At 36.4% G+C, this 27,333-nt stretch overlaps 1 protein-coding gene across 1 annotated transcript in view; it reads right to left on the bottom strand.

Annotated features, from left to right (window-relative positions):
* DLC1 (DLC1 Rho GTPase activating protein) overlaps positions 1-26,299 on the bottom strand; it is a 237,986-nt gene extending 211,687 nt beyond the window's left edge. The window contains exon 1 of the mRNA XM_056489192.1: positions 26,244-26,299. The gene's annotated coding sequence lies outside the window, so the exon portion shown is untranslated. The remainder of the gene's footprint in view (positions 1-26,243) is intronic.
* Between the last annotated feature and the right edge of the window lie 1,034 nt (positions 26,300-27,333).

Below are 27,333 nucleotides of genomic sequence, written 5' to 3'. Positions count from 1 at the left end.
GCACTGATAAAGTAGAATACATGCTTGCATATGGTAAATATTAAGGATGGTGCCATTAAATATTGAGTATGAGTAGACAATATGCAGCCAGGTTCTTCAATATTCTTCATCTCTCAGTGAAGACAACTCTTTCCTTAAATCTCATATGTATATGAATATTAGAAGGATGTTGAAGTACATTTACTTGAAAAGTCACATTGTATTGCAGTTAATGTTCTTGTGATAGGATGAAAATAGTTGCACTAAACTCAGAGAAGATACTTGAATTTAAAGTAGTTGAGGATCCGGTCCCGTTGTTCCAGACTGTTTGGATTCATCATTCCTAATTGCTTTCAGACCTGAGGAGTGCTGCTCTCTCAATATGAGAGAATGTCTGCTCAGCATAACTTACAGGAGAATTTTCATACCTAGAACCTTAGAATGGTTAAGGCTGGAAAAGTCCTTTAATATCATCAATTTCTACCATTAGCCCAGCACAGCTGTGCTTCCCCACTAAACCATATCCCCAAGTGCCACATCCATGTTCCAGGAATGGTGACTCCAGCACTTCCCTGAGTAGCCAGTTCCAATGGCTGACAAACGTTTCAGGCAAGAAATTTTCCCTGACACTCAATCTAAACCTCCCCTGGAGAAACTCGAGGTTGTTTCCTCTCTCCCTCTACTGATATTGGTTTTGTGTTATCTCTGCATTTATATTTACTACCAATTATTTTATATTTCCTAGAAATTATTTTATATTTGTCAATCTATCTAAAATATAAGAATATAAAAGACTATAAAGAATAAAGAATATGTAAGAATATACAAGCTATTGATCCACCTTCTAACCTTCTTTGTGTGGCTGGATGCATAAGAGCATACAATACCCCCAGGAGCTTATCATTCTTTCTCACTGTAATAACATGTAAATTTGTCATTGGTGAAACACAGTGCTGGAGAAACACTCTGTTTTTTCTATTTGGATATGCACACTCTGTTTAACATTACTACAGAATCTATAAAGTTTGTGCAAGTTCTGTCTTTATTTTCTCTTTTGCAAAATTTAAAAAAAAAATAAAAAAAATAATTTACCCTTTCTGTATCACTTTTCATTCCATTACTAACCTGTTTCATCCTCAGAGTCAATAAGAAAATACTAATAATGGTAATGTGCTTTTTCTTAAAACAGGCCAAGCAAGGCTGTTTGTCTGTTTCCTGAGAAAATACTTGGGAGACAAACATAATTATCACTGTTTTCTTTTAGAAACCACCAGTTACTCAAAATAAATTCAGACTTGCCAAACAATAGGGAATATTGGCTTACTTCAGACAGATTCCTTCCTTGCATCATTTTATTTAACATCATTAACCTTTGCTATGCTGACTTAAAGAAGTTTGCATGATCACTAGAATGATGTTTGTCTTTAGACATTCTAACAGTGCAGAGAGTAACCATAAAGATAAATGAGACTTTGTGGGAGAAAACTCCACAGCACAACACTTTACTAATATTACAGATGTAAAATTAGTAAAAAATTAATAATCTTAACATGTTAAGTACTAACTATGTAGCTAACATGTTACTAGTATATTTTACCAATACACTAAAATATTATCAATACTTTAATAATATCACAGAAGTAGAAAGCCTCTAGGGTGAAAAGATATGCACTTAAATGTAATTTAAATGTTTGTACAAAAAGTATGTATGAAATTGCACATTGATCATTAATCTTACTATATTTTATTCAGAATTCTGATGAGTTAAGGAAGGTCCCAGTTTGTCATTCATGTTAGCTAAGGCAGCACAGTGAGAATGACCTTTCCTCCATCTATACATAGACATATCAAGGGCTATTAAACAAAGATACAAACACTGGCTTGAGTTTCTCATCTAAACTTTTGATGAAACTGGGGGATTGAAGACAAGAACTAGCAGAGAATTCCTCCAAGTGAGGTGGTCTTGTTTTTATAACTTTGCATGACTGGTCACTACTGGGAATCTGCCCCTGGGCTCTGTAAGACACAGAATATTGGGTCTGACCTTGCTGTACAGTACCATCATCCTTATGTCATCTTTTCTTATGACTGTCCTTGTACAGAATATCCAATTCAAATTGATGAAAACCCAACATTTCTCACAACCTTATGCCTGTTTCTATTTCTCTCTTGGAGAGACAGAAGTGAAAGCTGAAATTTACAGTATTTAGTAGCATTTAAGTTGATTATTTTGTCTGCTTCCTAACATACTAAAAATAGAGAACACAACATTTTTATGAAAAAAAAAAACTTTTTTACAAATTTTTTTCTTAATTGATCTTTCTGGAAATAGAATACAGTAAAGCTTGGGTCTGCTGGAACTCAGAGAAGAGATGAGCTTCCATATTTTACTAGGCAGAAGCTCACACTTATTACTCACAGTAATAAGCTGTGGATGAGGTTGCAGTGGCAGGAATGTGTTTGGTCACTCCAGCATCTGGGCTGGTGCTGTCAAGTCTGCCTGTTTCTCTCTCCCAAGTGAGATGGCTTGACTGTGTGCAGATTCATGGTGAAGGTAATTCCTCATGCCTCTTCCTGCAGAGGGTGTAAAATTGTTCATCTCTCCCAGGGAATTCATTAAGCTTTCCAGGGGAGGACTTCCTCCAGCCAGATAATGCTGGGAGAAAACAGCCTGGCTTTTCTTCCTTCTCCCTCTCCTTTCCCTATTTCCAGCAAGTATTAAATTGCTATGGTGATTAGAAGGATGCAGTGATGAGAATAAGGAGGGCATCAATAGCGACAGCAAGGTTTTCAAAGGTGGTTTCCATCCAGGAATGGGATAGGACTGTACTGGGAGAGGGCAGAATCTTAATTTTGTTAGGGCATAAGGGCATGTGCACATTTCTTTTATAAATATGAACAAGGACATTTCTGCAATACAAGCACCAATTGGTTTGGGAGGGTACAACCATATGTTATGTACCAGTGCAACCACATTTTATACATCTCAGCTTATGCTGAACTAGATAATTCTTAGTTCCTCTTTCTTAACAAAACCCAAAACTCTTCAACATTTAAATTAAAACCAGAGGATTTGGTGGTTTCTACATTAATCTGACCACAGAACATATAAAGAAAATAAAATGCAAATAATGTCTCCAAGAGATGAAATAAAATATGTGATGTGCAACTGCTGATAACTAAGAGTAAAGTTAGACATTTCTGCACACCATTTAGTTAGTTCAGTATTTCACTCTCCAGGAACAGCAGTGATAATTAGGGGAGATTTCTTATGGTATTGTCTCTTAGCTTCTCAGTGCTGAAAAGTTTTCACTCTCCTTCTACCCTCCAGGGCAAGTATTCCTAAACTCGCCTCAAAAAGCCAAAATTTAAAGGCAAGACAGATGCATGTAACTCTGAAAACATCTCACTAATCTGAAAAACTGACCACAAAGAGAAAGGAGTTTGAAGAAAGATCTGGGCCTAAACAACTTGGTTTTGGAAAACGAAGAAGACTAAGCAACCAACATGCATTGGGATTATTAGGAAAAAAAAAAAAAAAAAAAAGGGAAAAAAGAATTCACAGACCACAATTTTCATGCACACTTTTCTAGAATGGAAATTCATTTCACCCCAATTTTATTTTTAAAAGCTTCCTTATTAGTTGTTTTTAACATCTAATACCATGAAAAAACTAGAGAGAGACATGCTTTGATTCTGTTCCTATAAAATTTTATGTCCTGGCAAGACTTCCATTTTTCAAAAATGCCTGTAAGCCAAGACTATCAGGTATTCACAGAGCCTTTCATGCAGCACTTGCTGTACCAGTGTCCACATGATCTTGTGGTCTGTTTAGTCTGGTCTTGGGCCATAGTTCTTAGGTCTGCATTGGTGAGTAGTGTCCAATGAAAGAAAACCTGCAGAGGTAAGCAGCTGAGGAAGTGAGATCTACATTATATACATTTCAGAGGCTGTGTTTGTTTAGCTAGTGGGGCTGGATGTATTAGATGTGCTCCATGTGATGCAGTTTACTTTCATCCACATGCTCCTAGAGCCTGCTAGTAAAACATAGTAAATAGGAATGACTAGGAGATTTGCCTCAAAAAATGCTTTGGATTTTACTAATCTACTAATATAGATACATTAGGAATCTGGAAAAGCAGGAAACCTCAGTAAGGGATTTCTTCAACAAACCTTCTCAAGGGATGCTTTAGTTAGTTTTACTGGTTTTGTCAAGGGCAGGTGGGAACTTAACTTTTATTTATCTTGATTAGACATTAGAGTGGTTTGTTAATCTTTCTTTAAAAATTAGCATTAAAGATTTTATTGAATTAATTATAATTACCACTATGATATTTTTCCACTAAAACTGCATTGCTGATTCTGAGCAGAAAACAAGATCACATACAGCTTTCATCTTGAAGGGTTTCCACTTCCCTTTTTGCAGAATAAGTATTCTATTCATCCCTTGCTGATGCTTTCTTCCTCTTTCCATTCTTGATATTTTCATTGGCAGCATTTAGTTCTTGCATGGTATTCTAAAAAAGAGAACATTTCTCCAAATTTAGCTTAGTAAGGCATTTTTTCCCTCTCTCTCACATTCCCTACTTTTCTTAGTCTGACTACCATGATTGTTCTGAGCTTCCCAGCTGCTAGTCCTTCTAGAAGTGGCAAAACTGGCAATTATAAAGACTGTTCTCACATCTGTTTTTAAGACTACATGTTTAACTTGAGCAAAACCATGATAAACACAACAGTAGGCTTTAAGTGTTTGTAATATTTGAGAAACAATGATTTTTTTTCCTCACAGAGAAGCAATCTCAAATTACAAGGGACAAAAGAAACAAAACCTTCCAGGGTAAATAATAGCATTATGTGTAGTTTTTTTCTCATCATAAGAGTAAGAGTAAAGGAAACTTAAGATAAATACTCCATCATTTATAAAAGCTACTCCAATTAGAGTTTCTGTATAAACAAATTTTAAAGTTGCAAGGAACCTCCCCACTGAACTAATTAGATAACTGTGGAATTTTTTTCTTTGGAACAAAAGTTTATGCTGATAAAACAAACCAAAGTGAACATCAACATACAGTACAACTCAGCATTGCTTGTAAAACTATTTAAAAAAATCATCACTTGATTTACTAATTTGATTTTTATAAATGTCAAAGGAACAGGGAAACTGCATCCTGTTATAAAAGTGGGCAAAAAAGGAAAAAAGTGTGTTTTTTCAGTCACTTGAGAGAGGATGGTAATGAAAAGATACCTGACAAACTGTACATAGCAAATATTTGTGGGGAAGATCAAAGAGTAGTAACATATAAGGGAAAAAGATACCAGCTATGCCTCTTCAAAAAGAAGTGAGGTAAAAATAAAAGGAAGCTAAAAAAAGGAGTATATCCTCTGTTAAGGTCTGAGGACTCCGGCAGTTTTGTTCACCTAAAACTGATTTGTGTCAGACCTGAAGATTCAGCAGATGACATATTCAGAGTAAAAATCAGGAACTGTTTTATTCTGCCTCCCATGACAAACTGATATTTAAAGGTAATATAAGGTAAAAGAGATATATATAACCAAGTGAATAATTTTGGATAGCCTTATTTTGTCATTTGATTAATAAAAAAAGAAAAATACAAAATTATCAATAGTTGATATAAGTCCAACTTCCATGCCCTTTACTCCATACTAGATTTGTAAGATTAGTTTACATACTGGAGAAAGGAGAGAATAAAACCAGCTTTTCTGAGAGAGAGGCAAGCATCTGGAATGCTTCCAAGGTATCACAGAAATTTTTCAAGCTAAACTTCTAGGTGTTCAAAGTGATAAAGTGATACTCTTTTACATGGAATTTCCATTTCAAGTTGTTTCCTCTTTCCATATGTTCCTCTTTCCATACTATGTTTAGTAACATAGACATACAAATATATATCAGGATAAGGTATATAAAACACTGTCATATCCACTGATTTCCACAATACTTTTTTTTTTTTTTTTTTGTAGTTTCTCTTGTCTTTAATATATCAAATTTGGCATTGGAAAGGGACAGTATTTTTACAGTAGACACGAACTCTTGTATGTCTAACAAGGATCAATGTTTTAATTGTCTTGGCTGGGCTCCCAGGCATCCTATTTTCAGTGAACTCACCCTTTCAATTAAGTGCCAGCTTAGTTTTAAAGATGATATTATGGTAAATTCTCAGTTACTTGGTTTTCTCTGTGTGTTAAGGAGACATGGTATTTATTTTCCTTCCTTACAACTCAAGATGGTAAGTATTGATTCCATGCTGACTGTCATAATTACCTGGAAGACACCTAAAAGCAAAAGTTAAGAACTTAACAGGGCTAGCACGAAGTTATCATGCCAATCTAAGGGGGATTCAAAGCAGAGCACAAATAGAAACACTGAAATATGCAGTTCTGCATATCTGGGTAACCCACAAAGCACATTAGCTATAATTTCTAAAGATCAAAGTGGTTTTTAAAATCTTTTTCCCATCTTGCAGTTAAAAAGGACGAGCCTTCTCACAAAATTTCTCCTTTTGGAGAGAAGGTGTTCCTGGTTCCATAGTGGTCCTTGTGATTGAAACAGTTTGAGTAAACCATGCATTTTATCAACCTGATAAGATGAAGACTGTTCATTTTACTCAGTACCACCCTCTTGGATATACTTCCCATATTCACCTGCCTCCTAGATGAACTTCAAGGAACAAGGGAAGAAAATCCTAGTACCAAAGTACTGAAAGGAAGATCTGCAAATTATTATGACCAAGCCTGACACAGAGTTCTGTTACTGCATCAGTGTTCCTAATGGAATGAACTAGAAAAAAATACTTAAGAATGCATAGGAAGACAAGTTCCTTCTGAAAAGGAATGCAAAACAAGTTCTTCTTCAAAGTACAGCTGTATCACTTGAAACATTTCAGCACCTCATTAACAGCCTTGCAGCTAAATACCGCCTATATATCATGGTTTACATTTATTTTTGTCACTGACTCAAATTTTATAATCAAATTCTCAACTCCTCCTATATTAGTAATAAACGGGGGGGAGTGGGGAGGAGGGCTGGAGGTTATATTTTTAGGTTAGGTCTTTCAGAGAAAATTGTCAAATAGGTTACAGTAATATTTTTGAGAAGTAAGCACCCCAGGTAGCACAAATCTTAAGGCTTGTGAATCTCAGCACTTTAAGCTACATTCCTCAGTAAGAGAGAAACCCTCATGAGTCAGAGCAGCTGTAATAAAGGACTCTGATGCCTAGATAACTCTGTTGAGAAAGATATAATTCCATTGGCATTTCTGAGGACATGACAGATATTATTAAAACATAGAATGAGGGATCTAGCTTTATACTGTAATTTTTTATGCCACAGTTAGAAATTAATACAGTAAGTGACTTACAGTGAATACAACTCAAGAAAATAAAAGTTTTACCAAAACATATTTCTCTTTTAAGCAGACCTATTCAGCTAGAAGCATGCATAACTGAATTTCTCCTTCCACACTTGCAGTTCAGAAATTTAACCTCATAAGCAGATGGAAGCAATCATATATCACATGGGGTTTGAGAAAACTAGAAAAATGAGCTGGTCTGCAAGATGAAAAATCCTGAGAACAACTGAGTTATTAGCTCAGTGTTCAGGTCCAGTTTCTCAGTTCATGAGATTTTGCTCACATTGCAATAAAGTTCTCCCATTCTAGCATAGTTCAAATTGGAATCAGCACATTTAAAGCCTATTGGAAGATTTGGAGATTAATCCTGATGTACATAACTATATGATCTCCCTTTGAAATATCACCCTTTGAAAGATGATAATTTTTGGGGGCAGCCCTTCAATCTTAAAAGTTTTCTTTCCCACCTTGAGCTCTCTTTCCCCCCCACTCCCTGTTGTTTTGGGGTTTTTAAATATTTCTTTTCTTTTAATTTTTTTTATTTTTTATTTTTCCCAGGTACCAGTATTTATAATTCATGTTTAGTCTCTACTTTGTAATGGAATGAGTTTGTTAATTAAATACTTCACAACTTGCTTCATTTATCCAGTCCAAAGAAACCCTTAAGGTCTCCTACCCATCTGAAAGGTTGTTAAAGGATCCTGTGTGGGTTATCTGCTTGCTGCCCATGTGCATACCCAGGCCATGTGAATCCAGAATCAATGAGATCTTCATTCTCCATCAGTGACTTGGCTTTTACTGACTAACAGCCAGAAGCTGAGTCAGTGTAAAGGTTAAACAGAACAAGGGAACACTATGGGAACAGCAAGGAAGCTTCTCAAATCTTCAGGACTAATTAATGATGAGAGAATCAGGAGAAAACATTTGCTTTTTGTAGGCTCTCCAAAGAATTATGAAGCAAATTTTAGAGCATAGGGGACAGGGTCAATCTCTATCAGATGAATTTGTGATTATAGTTTCTTTTAATCACTATTTTCTACCAGTTACGTTTTTCTTCAAACTTAGATGGGAGAGAGGACAAGCAAAGTCTAAACATGTCAGATCATAATCAGCAGCAACAGATACCAAACATACTTCACCTCACCATAACTTTTCATCAGTCCAGCCCAGCCATGCTTTTCAATTATGGATTTATTTTAAGCTCCAAAATTCATATGGGTACAGAGTGTGCAACACTCACACATCCTGAAGACTGGGTCCTGTAAGTACCCAACAAACTCCAGAGATGCCATAGAGCATGTTGAGCTGTGTTGGGTTATACCCAATAACACATTTAGATTCCCATGCTCTGAATCATGCTGTGCATCAAGGCCTAGATTGGTGTAGCACAGCTAGCTTTGTTTTACTGAAGAAATTACTGTTAATGCAGAGGAAAGTACATAAATAGGGACTGTACAGAGGAACAGGAGGTTTCCAAACAGAAGCATAAACACCACACATTGGCACAGCACCTACTACCTGCTATTACTGGAAGAAAAAGTAATTCCTTTGCATTCTTAATTCCTAAATAACTGTCTTAGAAGATCTCTTGTGCATGGCAAAATAAGGTTTAATGTAGTGTGATTCTGTGATATAAATCCTAGATTGGCAATGAGGTTATGAATTGCCAATGGTAATTATGGCAATCATATGCCAGTTTGTCACATAATGCAGTTGCTGTGGCTGGGTAAAATTCAGTAGAATGAAGCTATGGATTTTGTAAAAGGTGTTTAGTAAAAAAAACTAACAATAGAAGTGTAATACATATTATGCACTTTAACATATAGCTTGCCTGTGCCATCTCTTAAAAAGTACTTTCAAAACATTTGCACAAAGCCTTCAGTATTGTTCAAAATACAAGGATAGAAATGCAATTCAGGTTAGGGAGTAAGGTACTATCAGCAATTTGGAAGATAGGATATAGAGAGCTCTGTGATACACAGTATTCAGTGTCATGTCTAGCTTCATAGTTTGTTGTATTACTGGAGATTTTAGAGAGGTAAGAACAATAAGCCTTTAGCCTCCTATGCTATTAGCAATGATTCAGTTCTTCTAAAGTAATTTCAATGGAACATTTTCACTATGAAGTTTTACAACACTGAAGATATTTTAGAGAAGTTTTATGTATTTTAATGTTTTAACTGAATTTTTCAGCAGGCACCACATTCCTGAAACACTCCAAGTTTTAGAATAGTTATCAGTGGAAATATAAAAGTACTGCACTGTCAAATTAATTCCTGATTTAAGGTAAGTCCAGGTAAGTAGAAATTTACCTCCATGACCTAGGTTTTTTATTACATAAAAACAATTTATGTAGCAAATCAGCATAATGTACAGAATAAGTTTCCCTAACTCTGCCTCCTGAATTTGAGTTCACTGATTGATGAATTTCCTGGCAAACAAAATAAATTTGATGAGATTATCAGGAGTCTGTGACTCTGATTCTAAGAGAAGATTTGGTTGGCATAAATAGACACTGCTGTATTTTAAGGGTCATGAGAGTCTGACAATGAAATTATTTGATGAGAGTGAAGACAGCAGCAAAAATGACATCAGAAGGTGTCACAAGAATGAAAGTTGTAAATGGTGCAAAAGTAAAACTAAGTGAGCTGTTGCTAGCAGTGTTTGTTCCTAAGGTGAATACAAGAGTTTTACAGAAAACATTGCAGGCTAAAAAGGTCTCTTTTACTAAATATAAGCATTTCCTCTCTCTTGGATTTCCCTGTTAGGCAATGGCACTTAACTCAAGGAACAGGAGCCAAAGACACAAATTTTAAGGCAACAACAACCTAATGAGGAAATACTTTGTTCCATGCTTGTTTCTTCAATAGAGCATCTTCTGAGCCAACTACAAACACATATTAAGATTGGTACCAATTAGTATTAACTATTTAGTAGTAGCTGCAATGTAGGTTATTGGTATTGAATTAGATTATTTTCCAAAGTGTTCATAAAAATTCAATATGTATAACATTCACATCAAGTCTTTTTGCAAATAAACACAGAATGGCATATTTTAATATTTTTTGCATTAAGTTCCTATGTTGAATGAGAAAATGTCTTGATGCATTGCCATCTTCAGAGCCACCATAAAATTAGGATGACATTTTGTGATTTTATCCAGTGTAATTGAACCCCTGAGTTGCAGTGTCACCAATGATAAGATTTTAATGTTGAAATGAAGTTTCTACGAGGCATGCACAGTTGCAGTGAAATAACCCAAAACTACAAGCCAAAAAAGCACACACAAAACCATTCCCCCATCCCTCCTCAAACACATCTATTCCAAGAAGAGCATAATGTTAAATATCCACCCTTTAACTATGCCAGTGTGGTTTCGTGGTTTAATATACTATAGTATGTGAAAGGTGAAATAGAGCTATAGCAAATATTTGTCTGCATGCCCACAAAAAGTTAAATATACCTAAATATAACTGCCTCACTAAATCATTCCAAAGCCCATCATCAAAAAATACTGGAGGATGAGCTCACTCACAAGTGAGCTTTTATATATACATGTGTGTTGGTTTGTCTTCTCCCCCTCCTCCTTTGGACTATGGAAGTCCAAAAAGCTCATCTACACACAACATCTGGGCAATGCCCACACTCAATGTGAAGTAGCACAGACATCTGTGACTAATATCCAGATCATTCCATTTGTTGGACTCAAGACAATAAAAACGGTGGATAAGGTTTAAAGAATTTTTTTGAGGATTTGTGGGTGGCCAGCCAGTATGACTAAGATGCAGGCACTTTCTAACTGCTTCAAACAGACTTCAGTCTGACTGGTCAGTGTCCCACATGGTCAGTATGGAAAAAGTGGGAACCAGTAAAAAAAAACTCCCATCCCACTGGATTTTAAGCATTTCCCTGCATAGTTTATTCTTGATAAGCCTTTCCCTCAAAGTCATACAGCCAAAATAGTGAAGTCAGGAACTGCTTTGGTACATTGTGGTCACAAGTTTGTTAGCAAATTGAAGGGAATTCAGAGAAAAAAAAGACAAGAGTTGCAAAGGAGTCTGGAAATGTCAAGAGAAGGATTGAGATAAGTATGTATTTTTGCCATCTGAGAGATATATGAATAATGTAGAGTTCTAAAAAAATTATCTACAAAAACTAAGAAAGCACTAACATGAGGGAACAATTGCAAAATTATTTAATTATAATGCAGCCTCAATAAAAAGGCATTTAGGAAAAAACAATAAATCTTTATTTCCATCAAACTGTAGGGTAAAATAACCTTCTGTTCCAATATCTTGCAAAGTGATTTGTATAACTGTGTTGCATGTGTGAATCTGTTCTTTCTGCTGACTGTAAAAAACCCAGAGATGCAGTTAAGTCAGACAGCAAAATGGGGGAAAGTGTTACCTATAAGGGTGGTGAGGCAATGGAACAGGTTGTCCAGATGTGTTGTGGATGCCCCATACCTGACAGAGTTCAAAGCCAGGTTGGATGGGGCATTGAGTAACCTGGTCTAGTGGAAGGTGTCCCTACCCACGGCAAGAACTTTGAAACATCTTTAAGGTCACTTCCAACCCAAACTATTCCATGATTAATAAGCCATTATTAATTTATTAAGGAGGATGTGGATCTCAAGAAAGATAGAATCCAGGAATAGACACCTAAAATATATAATAAGAACCTCACAACAACAAAACACTAAGAATCATGCTGAACCTGGTACTGCCCACTTGTATGATGTGTCTCACTCAACAGTGTTGTAATGATGCATTTGAAGTTATCTTGAGATCAGTGGTAAGTGATGTGTACTGTGATGCCCTGCCACTACATCTCACAGGAAAATCAGTGTGAATATATTTCAGTTATTTGAAATCTACATGAGGACATGAATAGTCAGGTATGTGCAACCCAGATTACTCTCAGTTCAGATATCACACATGCTATTATCAATTTACAGGTCCATTCTGTGTTTGAAAGTGCAGGAAGACCACAGCATATGAAATTGGTGGGTTCTTATGCTTGTGTATTGTCCAGCTGTCATCCAATAGTTCTTCAATCCCTGTAGAGTGGATTGATCTATGTACAAGAGCAGTCTCTCCTCTTTGGAAGTCATAATTGGATTCCACCTGCCTTTTTACATGTTAATTTACAGCCAAGACTATGAGGGGTACTTGCTCTAAAAGCAGATATTAGACTTTAGATTATACTGACACTGGAGTTTGTAACTTTAACTGCAGATAAACTTCAACAGACTAAGAACATTCAGATTCAGTAAGCTGCTGAAATGAAACAGAACCAAAATAGACTTGAGAGAGCTGCTAAAAGGATGGGGTCATAACCAGGATATAATTTATTCCCAAATCAAAAGCATTGATTTCAACAAGAATGAGAATCCAGACATAACATATTCCCACAATCCACCTACATTAAGAAGATTTTGCTGTGAGACACACTGCAGGTTGAGGTTTGGGCAGATATGACCAATTTAGGCAAAGGAAGAAAAGATGAAGACGGCTTCTGCTGACTCTGAAAAAGAAATACTGAGTAAGAGCCAAGACTTCCCTGCTATTCAAGAATCTGAACCATAGAGCTTCAAGTGGACATGACTACCCACTTCCCCAGATGTGTCAGCTGGTAGCTATTTATCTTTTGATATAATAGATTTTATTATAAGTAAGTGGTCTTATGCTAAGTTAATACCTTTAATTTATTTTTCTGCATTATACTCTTGAAAGTACCACAGCAGATTCCACATGGTATAAGTGGTAAAAAGACCAGCTAGATTGTAGGATTTATACAGAATCACAGGCTCCTTCTGTGCTATAAGAAGTTCTCTGCCTGAACCTAAGCAACAGTATTAAATGCTCTTATCTGTCCTCACTTGCTTTCCTGTTTTTCCTTCTATGGCAACTCTTTGCTGCTCTTCTAGTTTCTCAAACTGACCAGTAATAATGTCCTACCACATGGTACATCCTAACCAGCCTTTTGTCATTGTCACCAAGCAGATCACTTCCCTGGCACTATCTTTTTGCTTCATCTACTCAAACTTGAAACAACAATATCCTCTTTGGGTACAATGCAAACCAATTTTATGAAGTGGGGTTGTGGATTAATTCTTATAATACAAGAAAGTGTGTCATATAATTTCTCTAATCAGTATTTTCTCTGTGTGTTTTAATTGTAACATTTCAGTGGCAAGATATCCACAAGCACAGAACTACAAGTCAGTCAGTCTCATGTCTATGCCTGGCAAGATCATGGATCAGACTCCTGGAAATTATTGTAAACTACATGGAAAATAAAGATGTGATGGGTGATAACAAACATGGCTTCTCTTAAGAGAAGGTGGCCTTCTCTGACCAATACAGTGGTTGTGGATGGGGGAAGAGTGACTGACATCTAGCTGTACTTGTGCAAAGGATCTTACACTGTCCCACACGACATCCTTGTCTCTAAACCGGAAAGTTACGGATTTGATGGACAGACCACACTGTGGGCAAAGAACTTTCTGGATGGCTGCACTCAGGGCTGTGGCTGGCAGCTGGATGCCCACTGGAGAGCAGTGATGAGTGCTGTGAGGTGTTGGAACCAGCACTGTCAATGTCTTTGTTGGACACAGAAGGAATTGAGCAAGCCTGAGCATGACACCAAGCTGTATCAACATTATCACTTCACATTGCCACAACTTCTTGTATTCCTAACATGGGAAAAAATCCCCACAGCCATGTGGATAACACACCAATAGACCAAAGTTTTGGCAGTGGCTGGACAGTGCTTACACAGCACTGAGGTTTTCTCCCCCCTGACTCTGCCTCCCTCCGAGAGCAGAGCCGAGGTTACAAGAAGCTGGGAGGAGACAGCTGAGTCACACTGGCCAAAGGGATGTTCCACACCATATGACATCATGCTCTAAAGTAAAACTCAGGGAAAGAAGGAGGAAGGGGGACATGGTTGTGGTATGTGTCTTCCAAAGCAGCTGTTATATTTTCTGAAGCCCTGCTTTACAGGAAGTGGCTAAACCTCTGCTTGCTGATGGGAAATAATGAATAAATTCCTTATTTTTCTTTAGTGTGTTGTTCTGGAAAACTGCCTGCTGCTATCCTAAACAAGGAGGACTCACAGCACTATTTATGTTGCAGAAGTTTTAATGAGTTTTTTCCTGTGTTAAAGGTAACCCAAGTTTCTAAAACTGGAGTGGAGATTGCTAAGTAGTGTGATGGTACTACTATCTTGAAATTAAACCACATATCTACTGCACTGTCTGCACCAAATGTTTTGGCATTTTCCTATCAGATTGAGTGATCTTTCATACAATGAGAGATGTGTGCTTCTGAACTGCTTGGGAAGATTTCATGTTACCCTGCAGTTCTGAGGTGAGCTCTGTGCAGACCTTCACCAGAGAACATTTTGCTATCCTGAATTTTTGCTGCTGGTCACCTCAGTAATGTGGTACAGCAGCTGTCTGCCCATCTGTTTATCTCATGGGCTCAGAAAAAGGGACTCTAAAGCATGAAAATAAATTCCTCCCAAAATAAATAGTCCATTTGTCTTTTCTCCAATAGTAGATAAATTGCCCAAAATATTGACAAAACTGATGGGAAATTCCCCAGCAGGGCTTTAGTTCAAAGGGCTGATTCCAGAGTGTAGAAAGCTGTCAAATACATCTCAAGCAGTGTATTTACAGCCACTAAATTAAAATTGTTTCTTTACCTCATTGAAAATGATGTGAGGATTTTCATGGAAAAAATGACTAATGGGATGGTGAGAGAGAAACCTTGGAATTTTCAGAGTGACTACAGAGGCTGCAGTCATGTGCTCTTATGATGCATCCCAACACCAGAGACCTTTTGCAATAGCAAAAAGAAACACCAGATTGATCAGAGGATGCTGAACTCTTCATATGGAGGACATGCCACGAGGACACAATTGTAAAACCATAGCAAAAAGACATAACTGTGTAGACAATGTCCCATAAAAAGCCTTTAGCTCATTGCTAATGAAATCACCCTCACTGTCCTGTTGTATCTGTCCAGTCCTGCCCTGTTGGGTGGTTTTTAGCACAGCAGAAGCAAATGGCAGGATTACTTCTCAGCACACCTGAAGTAGAAAGAGATCCTCAAAACCAAGGGCAGAGGGCAGTAGGCTTGTAAGCTTTGGTAAACATATAAAATCACTCTGGTATAATTTGTTTTATGCTTTTTGAAGGGAATTTAGAAGGAGATAAATTAAAAATACAAGATGCAAAATATCTTTAAAAATATATTTCCTTGGATTTTCAAGTTGGCCTCCAAGTTCCATCCAAATAGAAATTTACTAATAGGGCAAGAAATGCATTCCTTATTTCAGTATGCACCATCTGCTAATGATTAAGTGTCTCAGCTCAGCCACAGCTTCTCTCCCAGGATGGGTGCAGGTACATTCAGAACTGCAGCATGTCAGATGTTCCACAGAATGATGAAGCCCATGCAAGAAAAAAAAAAACCACAGAGAAATTATGCAGAGAACATTGTTTAAAATGCTCTGCTGTCTCTTGCATTATTTCCTGAAGCTTATTATACCAATCACCTGGAGCATAAATCTGTCTTCAGCATCTGTTCTTCTCTTCTGAGGCAGCTCCCCATTGCCCTTGACTGTTGCTTTTGTATACAATTCTTTACCAAACCTAATTGGAAACAGCATGGAAACCAACACTTACCATCTCCTTATGCTGCTTAACCCCTCTGCATCCAGAACATTGCTGAGCATTGCACATGAGGATACAATTCTTTGAGAAGCAAAGGATTCTCTCCAGTGCTGAGCCAGATAAACCCTCCTCACTGCAGGGTGATCTAGATGTCCCATGAAAACAAACTTAGAATTTCAGAGTTTCAAGGCTGCCAGTTATGAACAGAGACAAAAGCATCCTGCTGCATGAGTCTTATGGAGCTGACAAGAAAAAGCAAAGTTTGGTCCCTTATAATCCCACACATGCATCACAGTCACCTACTAGTACAGGCTGGGGGGTAATGGTAAGAGTTATAGATATACCTAAAATGTAAAATAGATTCAGTCCCAGCACAGATAATCTCCTCCCATTTTAGTACCAGTATTAGCACTAGTTATGGCTGTGTTACAGAGAAAACAAAGTGGGTTTTTGCTGTTTTAGTTTAAAACAAATAAAAAGAAACTAGAAGGATATATTTAATAAAAATATAATTTTAGGTTAATACTCGGAAAATTAATGATTCACAGGGTGCACTGCAGGTCACAGGGAAAGCATAAAGCCTTTCATTCCCAGGCATCACTGATTTGCTTTCATTTGTGCTCCATGATTATATTCCTAAATCTTTAAAAGCTTTGGATTTTAATCAACTGAAGCAAAATTTTATGACATTAAAGCAGATGTTTCACAGAAGTAGGATAAAGAATAAGGAATGCTTCTGCACAAAATACATTTGAATCTTCATAAATGAAGTAACACAAACCTTTTAATTCCTTAACTGGTTTAATGGTGTGACTGTATGACAACTGTTTTGCTTCATTTGGAAACTACTTGAGTACCACATATATAGAAATTCAATGTTTCTAATTTTATAATTTTAAAATTATGTTTGGGGTAACATTATATAATCTGTCATAGATAACTTATTTGCTGAAGAAAAGAGAGGGATCAGTAAAAATCAAATTCACTGTCATATGAATACAAAGTGTCTTAAAAGTGACTCATTGAAACCAACTGGCTTTGCAAAGTCAACATTAGATGTATTCCTAAACCACAAATGTGGATAAGTCTATGACAATATCCTCCAGCAATTTATAATTTCCCTCAACTCATGCATTACATCAGCTCCAAGATATTCCTATATGAGTTTAAAGTTTAACTAATGACCAGAAATCTGTATTCACTTTCTCCAAATCACATATTTTTCCTCAAATGTCAGATATTCTGAATAAGAATTTTTTTCCAGTCAAAGCAAATACAGTAAAAGGATTGCTACTCTGGGTCCAGCTTCCCACAGTACCTTCAGCTCAGACTCCTTAAATTAAGATGGAAATGTGAATTTTTAGATTATGTGTGTTGAGGTTAAAACTTCAGTAGTGTCCCTGATCAACAGAATCACCAGTCATGAAACTTATGAACAAATATAGACAGTGACAGGTATGACAGCTATAACTGCTGTAAATATTTAATATTCTTCTGCCTGAAATAAGACAAAGAACAGAAAAAATATCCAATTACTTACTTTACTGCTCTAATGTTTAGATTATTCTTTGAGAAAGAAAATTACACTAGTCCTTTCTCTCTCTTCCTCTCTCTCTGTGTGCATATATATGTATATAATGCACATATTTTGCATATTTTTTTCTCTACTTATTCATATGTAGAACTATATAACTCATTTAAATATGAATAAGTATTTAGTCAAATTATTCTTTTACATAACAGTTTTGACATGTTTACAAAGCTAGCTTGCTCTTCACTTCATATATAATGGATACCTGATGCAACAGCTCCAGTGGAAATTGTGCTTACCTTTAATTTAATACTCAAATAGGTAAGCTTTAAAATTTAAAAATTCATTAAAGAACTCATTAAAATTTTTAAATTCCTGAAAATAGCAATGTGTTTGTGACTGGCACAGATTTCTGCCCTGTTCTCAGAAGGCAGCTGTCCCCCTCTCCACAGGAGAGTTGCATTATAATTATAGGAGTGTAAGTCCCATGCCTGTTTCCTTGTTTTTTCATGATGATTATTATCTGAGCTCTCAGATTAAAAGTGCACCAAAACATTTTCAACACATTTTTCAGGGATTGTCTCCCCAATCCAATGCCCTTATAAAAGCTCATAATCCCCCTTGGCACTTGGCTTACTCTGTTCTTTTACCCAATCCAAATATCCTTCTTATAAATCAAACTTTTAAAATGTCTTTTTCTTATGAAAATAATTTCATTTATCAAAACTATGCATGCTATTTAGCAAATAGCATATAGAAACTAACAGATTTATAAAAGTTCTGTAAGATCATAGAGTTCAACCATAAACCCATTACTTCCTCAGCCACTCCTCTCAGGACTTCTGTTCCAGCTTCTCTGGACATGTTCCAGCACTTCAATGTATTTCTTGCAGTGAGGGGTTGTCCAGTTTTAAACTGGACACAGTATTGGAGGTGTGGCCTCCCCAGTGCTGAGTGCAGGGGGACAATCCCTGCCCTGCTCCTGCTGGCCACACTATTGCTGGTACAGGCCAGGGGCCATTGGCCTTCTTGGCCTCCTGGGCACACCCTGGCTCATGCTCAGCTGCTGTCACCAGCACCCCCAGGTCCTTTCCTGCTGGGCAACTTTCCAGCCACTCTTCCCCATCCTGAAATGCTGCAGGGGCTGTTGAACCTCAGCCCATCAATCCAGCCTGTCCAGATCCCTCTGCAGAGCTTTCCTCCCCTCTAGGACATCAACACTCTCACCCAACTGGTGTCATCTGCAAACCCACTGAGCATGCACTTGACCATCCCATCCAGAATCCTGCTAAAGGAATTAAACAGGCTGGGCTCCACATGGAGTGCCATGGGTGACTGGCTGCCAGCTGGACACAGCACCCTTCACCACCCCCTCTGGCCATGGCCATCCAGCCAGTTTGCTATCCTGCCAACAACAATAGTCCTTAAAGAAGCACCTGCAAGAGCACTTCTACCCAACAGATTATGGAAGTATCTGTAGAAGCCCCTTTTATGGTTTGTAACTTGAGTTGTCTTCTGGTAAGAAAGATTCCTTTTGGTATACTTACAGGACTTTTTTCAAATTTAATATTTTTAAATTGTTTAAAAATTAAATTGCATAGAAATTTATTTTCATTCTTAGCATTTCAAGAAACAGATGGCTATACAGAAAAAAAAACAAAAACAAAAACATATCCCCAGTATCTGTAAAGTTGTCTCATTTTAAATAACAATTTTGACATCTTCAGTGTGTGAACTTTTCAGGTTAAAAACACTTTCTGGACAACAGTTTTTGCCTGTTACCTAGTTAAACTTGCTATAACACTTTTTAAACTCGATAAATAATGCATAGCAAAGCAAGATTATGGTGGGTGAATATTAATGGCAGGAATTAGAGCACAGAAACTAATCTATAGTCAGAGAACACTAAAGCACAGAGTACTAAGTGACATAAGTAGGCTAATTGGATGCTTCTAACAGGAACTGCTTTTCTGCAAACATTAGATTCACCTGACAGAGTCTTATTTGACAGCTCTTGGATAAGAAAGTAAGAAAATGCTTCTCTTTTGTGTCAAAGTAACAGATATGTGCCTTGACATCAAGGAAAAAAACAACCAAACAAACAAAAAAGGAAGAGATGCCCCTTGTATCTTAAAGGTTTATTATTTTCTTCCTCATTTGTTTCAAGAATCAAAATAATTCTTCTTACTCCTCTCACAATCCTTCTCCCACCCTTGACAAACACTCAGGCTGCTAGAATGAGATTGCATTTTAAAAAAACAACTATTTAGCAGTACAGTATCTTGATCCATGTTTGCACATGGCCTAGGTGACCTAGTTTAAAATAATATAGATGCCCTTCTACTCACAAAGTCTGGAATCAACTTATAACTTGTGGATTTTTTGGTTTTACGATTTCACTAAAAAAAAACCAAACTGAACACATTAACTGAGTGTTTGATAGAACTCAACATGACTGACAACTCTTTGAAATCCAACATGAAATCCAGAAAATTACAGCATCAAACAAACAAATCTTAATCCTATATGCAGCTACATTCTCTATAACATTCAAGTCTGTTCTCTTGTGAGCAGCAATTACAGAGAGAATGGAGAGTGTGTATGCCATGTTTGCATTAGTTTTATTTGTGAAGGCTTCCCTTTTAAAAACTCAAATTAAAATAGGAAAATGAGGTCCAGGCACAGTCAACTCAATTTAAATTGTGTGTTATTTTATGGGAAAACTCTGGATAAAGAGATTCTAGATTCCTATCTAGCCTATACCTAGGCTTCTATTAATCTATTAGGTGCCAAATGTCTCTCAAACTCTCCAGAAAGTTACTTTTGTACCTTCTGATCAGACAGGATACCCTTAGTACTTTAATGATATAAAGCCAAGGCACAAACTCTGAGTATCAGAGAGCTGGCTGAAAAAATATTACTCTACATTACATCAGTTTCAAGAAAGATATACATAATTACACTTATGTGATTTTTGCTGGGTCAATAGCATTTTCAATTAAGTGAATGTAAGGTCAAATAAAGCTGGGTAGATTTCAGTACCATTAGTGGAATCTAAATAGATTAACACTGTAGATGAATTATCCAGACCACTTGTAAAACTGATTGCTAAACCAGTCAGAAGTCTTTTGACAGGACTTTACTACAGTGAAATCAAGTAAATAAAATCATGGCAAAACTACAAATACATTAAAGGAGTTATTACCTAAAAAATTAATTGCTACCTAGTTGCTCCTTATGAATCAATATAGACTGTTATACACTGTAGCCATCTTTTCAGAAGTGCATCTTTCTTAAGTGGTTCATGAACGATATTTCATTTTAAAGCCATTTTTACATTTCAAAAGTTTTACATTTTACTCATTCAAAAATGAATGAGTCTCACCTTTGTGTAAATACATATCAGAATTGTCATATGTATATGTATATATATAACAGAAGTTAATTCCAGAACTTTCAGGGGAGATTTATGTATTACTACTTATATTTATACATACATATATGTGTCATATATATATATATATACTATATATATGTATCCATATCTGAATTTACAGCCTCATACTTTTCTATGCTCATATTTATATTGTAAAAACAAAGCAAAAATGTAAAGATGAAAGTAGAATCTAAAGAAATCTGTATATATGCTTTAAACAGCACACCTTTTGTTCTACATTTGACACCTGATTTATACATATACATAATATACAATCATATGTAAAATTTGGGTTGCAAGTACCTCATTACCTTACAGACTTTTGTAAAGAAAACAAGATTGAAATCTTGTAAGCTTGCCCATTCATTTGATTTCTTGGTGATATAATTCCATAAACAATAGAAAATGCAATATTTCCATATCAAGCCAAGAACAACTTTTTTTTGTTGTTGTAATTACAAGACCTCAAGTAGCTCATACAAACTCCTAATTAATATTTCTGTATTTGTACTGCATCAATGGTTTTATCACAAAGATATTTGCTTAAAAGATAAATACTTCATTGTGGTGAGTTTTAAATAATCACTATGAAATTAGCTTATGTCAGAACAAAGATTAATAGAGGGGAGAGATGTGCCTGCTGTATAGGCAGTAGTTACTGAAGGAGGAAATTTGGTCAAGTGCCAATTGTTTTCTTTCCACTGCTGCCTCCTTCCTTGTTATGGCTCTGTGTGCAGTGTTCAAACATAGGAACATTTCACTCTTATTTTATTGTGAATTTCTTATTCAAAAGAGGATTCCCCAAAATATTTTTTAGCTATGCTATTCTTCCATGCTTTTCTGCACAGCTACTAGCCTTTTGGGGTTATAGGGTGGTTTCCATTGTGAGAACAGCCATTGCCTTTCAAAGACTGCCTCTCAAATGCTTATGAAGCAACTAGGCATAGGGAAAAACACCCCAGACTGAGACAAATAACACTAGGTGTTATTTGTGCACATCCACTCACCATTATCTGCTGAATGGCTAGAGATTTCCAGAGCAATTGCTACATTAACAAGCAATTTTATCTCTGGCATTTCCAATTGCATTATTTTCTCCCTAAAGGTAAATCAAGAGAAGAGAAATAATATGGGAGAAAACAAGGTGGAGCAAAGAGATGTTACAAAAAGGTTTCTTTCTACTGTGTATCTTAATTTTTGTATTATTTACTCCTAGGAAAGTGAAATTATGATATTATAATTTTGTAAATATATATTGAAATCAGAATATTCAGCACAATAAATGGATTTTCTCCAGTGGACTGCAACTAGCATTTATGAAGCCAACTATTAGCGTGAGAAGTCCCCCTGTCATTCAGAGATGCATTTATCAGACCCAGCAAATTAGCAGCCTTATAGCTACCAGCTACTAGCCAGGTTGGTATCAGCAGATATAGGGGAGTTATTAGGAAGATGCTATCAATATATTCTATGATGTCTCTTTGTCCTCAAGGCTCTGCACCACATTATCAGTAACATCTCTATTCCTGTAAATATTTTTTCCCTCTTTTCACCAGCTCTTAATAGAGAAGCAGAGAAAAAAAATATCACTCCATCATGCTCCAAACCTTGCCTCTGTGGCAATGTTATCACAGTCAGCATGGACTTATTTCAGAAACCCAGAAAGAAGGAATTTTAAGAGCTCAAACCTGCTTCTCTAATGAAAAAATGGTTGAGGTGCTTAAGATCATAATATTAGCAACAGTGTGTTAAAATTTATGCTATTAATTTTCCTCTTACCTTCTAACAACATAACTGAAACAACTTTTTCCTGGATAGTGGAATTCCTCTCAGTTCTCCCTTCCAAACCACACTTCATAGTGCCCTCTGTTTTTTAATTGTTATGACACAGTGTTATAAATGCAATAAAAGGGATTGCAGAAGGTGATTTCATCATGAAGCCACTTTTGGCCAAGTTACTTTATCCTACTGTAAGACTTGTGTAGTAGGAACAGGACAGCAGCTCATTCTGCAGTAAACAAAAGTAGTAACTCACGTTCTTGCTTTGCCAGGCAATGAAGGATTTCTCCTTCTCTCTCTCCCCACACAATATGTTTGTGTTTTGCATCTCTCCCAAGTTTCTAAGATACAGAATTTATATTCTCACCATACAGTCAGATTGCACTTTGGTCAGAGTGAGTTACTTTTCTTTGTACTTTTCTAGCTACAGAAAGTGAATTATATGTAATAACTATTTGTGGATACAAGTTTGAGACACTTTCTTCCCCTCCTCCATTTTCTTTCTCCTTTTGTTTCTTACTCTGAAAACCCACCCCAGGTCCAAATCATGCACCTGTATTGTGCTTTGTTTCAGAGAGGGACAGTGGGAAACAAAACCAGAAAAGATAGAAACTTTTCACATATTAAATATGCATGACATTCAAGTGTGAGAAGAAAAGGACTGATTATTGTTCATTATTGTTCATGTATGACATTCAAGTGTGAGAAGAAAAGGACTGATTATTGTTCATTGTCAAGCTTCAAAGGATGCAGATTTTATTTCATTCCCCAGTTCTGAGATATTCTCAAAGCTGTTTTGCTCCCAAGTTAAAGGAATGGAGGGAACCTGCTCAGTTCATATGTGTTAAGCACTGGAGGACAAGTGAGATTAGTGGGGGAAAACAGAGGTCCAGAGGCTGTAGCAAAAATAAGATTATTTCAGCATAGCCAAAGCATGATTATAGATTAAATCCCACTAAGGATAGCAGGCAGTCCTATTAGTGTTGAATATGTCAAAATTTTATATAAATCAAGAAAAAAAAGAACTGCTTGCTCAGGACAGCTTTGTGAGTATCAGGTTAGTATCAGTGGAGATCACTGTTCATATTGCTGCATTGCACAGTACCTCCCTGAAACCAAATAGTTGAAAGTTTATAAGATCCTGCTCGAGAGCCCTGGAGGTAAGAGCTGCAATAGGAGAATCAAGTTCTCTAAAATTCATACACTCCTGAAACATGGCAAAAGTTCATGTGCCACTCAGATGTCCCAAAAAGAACTTGGTGTTTGAGAAACAGTTTCTAATTCCTTATCAATACTTTATTCCCTGTTTAAAACTTCAAGTGATGAAGAAAATTATTTATCACATTTCTAGAGTATAACAAACTTTCAGTACATGCTGAATTTACTGTTTTCTGGACTTAGCATAACTAACACCCCAAAACACAGGCAGCAAAAACAATCTTCCTGGCAGGCTCCTTGACACGTGCCCAGTGCCCCTGCACACAGTGAATCACAGCATGTTTGGGTCAGTGCAGAGGTCCTAGGTCTGAAAGGTGAAACTAGGGCTGCCAGGCTCCTCAGTGGCAGTAATTATTGTGGTACATGGTTATCACCGAGACATCCTCTCCTTCTATAGCTTGGATATCTTCAGATATCTCCATATTAAAATTCTATCCCAGGGTCTGGGCATACTTTCACTCCTATAACTGATTGTGACATCACCTATGTTGTCAGTTCATCAGCCACCCCTGTGGTAAAGCATGGGGTGATGCTGTTATCTCATACCAAACTCCTATCCAGCCCGTTTTAATTTTCTATTTCACTGACTTTATTTAAACATGAGTTAATGGCTCCATTAATGTTTCTGCAGCATGCATTTTGTCTGAATCTTTGTGCCCCTCCTTTTTCCAGTATTGGTGATGTCAAAATCGAGACATTCAGGATAGCTGCTGCTGGATGAGCAAAGAAAGGACAAAAATCATAAAATAGTTTGGTTTAGAATGGATGTACAAAGGCCATCCAGTCCAACCCCCTGCAAAGAGCATTCTTCAAACACATGAGGTTGTCAGATACAGGCTTTCACTGAGGACAAGAGAGTGTGCAAAGTTTGTGGTCAGAAAAAAGAAGTTTATTCTGATCACTGGGCTCCCTGAAGATGGAGCAGTTGCAGGAAATGCAGGAAAAGCAGCTGGCTTTCCTATTTAATTTTTTTTTTTTTTTTTGAGACTGGACAATCATTAAAACATTACTTGTTGTGACATTTCTGATGTCGGAATCCTAGTAAGAAAACTTACTAGTATTTGGACTTGGACTCTAATAAGGGTCTAGTTGTCATTAAATAGTATTCTTAATCTAGCTATCAATGAAATAATTTAGGTATATATGTAGCTGGCTATGCAAACTAATGAAAACTTACTTTGACAAAATGAAAATGTGTTATATTTCTTCATACAGTAATGTGGAGAGCAAACAGTGTCTAAAACATGAAATATATTACATAAATTGAGGTATTTCCCAGCACTCACACAAGCTTTTAGAATCTGAGAGTAGAGGAAAATTTTCAGTGCAGGTTAAAATGATTTTTAGCCACTTATAGTTACAAGTAGGTGCTCTAGATCACATCGACTACTTAAATCTCCAAAGTGTAAATGTCAAAGACCCTTGCTCTGCCTAAAAGCAATTTACTAGATAAAACCTGGGAATTTCAATTAAGGATGAATGTGCAATTACTTTAAGGAATAATAAAACCAAGCTTTCCATTAGGAATATATGAGCAGCTGTTAAAAAAAATAAAATACTGTCAATACTGTCGCTTCATTCAATTAACTCCTAACCTTGCAGACCACAGATCATTTCATTTGTCCCCATATCGATTAGGCAGCTCTACATTTTGAGAGCACTTCTATGCCATTAGGTTATTAGATTCAGCTAATTTCTTTCCTGAGAGTTACATGAATACATTTGACACATTCATTAGCTAATGAAGTTAGAAGATTCATATCAAATCCTTTCTGTAAATATTGAGAACTACCATTATCAAAACTCCAATTCAGAGACCAAATATGTATCCTTTTTCAAGATATAATATACAACAGCTAATATTTTGAAACTAAAATTTTCATTTCTTTCATACTATGAAACTACAAGAAACAAGGAAATTATTTTAAGCAACAAACCCCCCCCAGGTGTTAGCTGTCAAAATCATTAATGATCTATTAAGTATAGAAGCTCTCCCTCTAATATTTTAAAATATACTTGAACTATATATCCTCTCAAAACACTAAAGCAGTCTTTACATCTACTGACTGTGAATGCACTAACCATAACAAGTTATTTTTATAGAGTCGGGTTCAGACAAGTTAAAAAATCAGTTTTTTTCATATAAAGCGAACCGATAATGTAATATGTAAAGTAATTTTATGTGCAGAAAATAAATAGAAATGCTTCCTTATGTTTTCATGAGGTGTGTAAAAGAAAGCATTCTCCTACCTTAGTCAAAGATGCTTGCTGCTGACTGACTGGAACAATTTTACTTGCATCCTACTAAACTCTTGAACAGTAATCCTGTTATGTGTCTACAGCAATTTCATGGGGGTGGGACTTCTGTGCAATAATGAATTCACCAGGGAATCTTCCCTTTGAAAAAATGCTGCTGCAGACGAGGAAACACTCTGCACTTACTGTCACAAGCTTTTGGATGATTAGGTTAAGGCACAGGGAGTAAGTATATGTACACACATGGAGTGATGCAGATTCAAATATTTCCTATGAGCTAAAGCTTTGACAGGACAAAAACTGCTTTACAAGGAAAGTGTGTATATATATGTGTGTGTATGTGTGTGTGTGTGCATACACTTTATATATGCAAAAAGGAGAGTCATAAAATGTCATTATGAAGAAATTATTTATTTAGTCTATATGGGTTTGGCAAAATAGCATGTCTGGGTTTATTAGCAATTCTAACTGTATTAATATGAGAAAGAGAAACTTCGAGTGAAGCATGTCAATCCTTACCTAAAAAAAGTAAATTTAGATTATAATAATCCTAAATGATAAACTGCATAAAAAGCAGATACAAACCCACCCTTCTGGCTAACACTAATTTCCCATGTAGAGTGGCAGCTCAGAGATAATGAAGAAGCTCTGTAACATGTTAACCAAATAACATAAAAAATAGCTTCCTGTGAGCTCTCCAACAAAGAACAGTGATGTTTAGAGTGATTATTATTAAGATGTATGAGAAAAAAAACCCTTGGAGACTGTGTGTGGTCACTTGAAACAGTAAAAAACAAATATAAGCTTAAATTGATACTTTGGATGAAAGAGAGATAAATCTGGCAAGGTTATGGCAGGGAATATGACAAAGGGGGAAGGGTCCAGTATTCAGCCAAGCACCTCAGTGGAGCTGTAAGAATAATGGTATACTACACGATTACAGGACTAAGTGAGCCTATCAGCCTTTATTAAATCATCCAGCACTTCCCTTATCTCATTTACAGATAAAAAGCAAAACAAAGCTGACTCATGGACTTACAGCTCTGCAGAGCTGCTTCCCAGCAGGTCAGTCCCAGCCTGTGCT

This window comes from Oenanthe melanoleuca, chromosome 4 (genome assembly GCF_029582105.1).
Source record: "Oenanthe melanoleuca isolate GR-GAL-2019-014 chromosome 4, OMel1.0, whole genome shotgun sequence".
NCBI classification, from domain to species: domain Eukaryota; kingdom Metazoa; phylum Chordata; class Aves; order Passeriformes; family Muscicapidae; genus Oenanthe; species Oenanthe melanoleuca.
The sequence above is the reverse complement of the archived record's forward strand: the minus strand, read 5'-3'. Positions and strand labels throughout refer to the sequence as shown.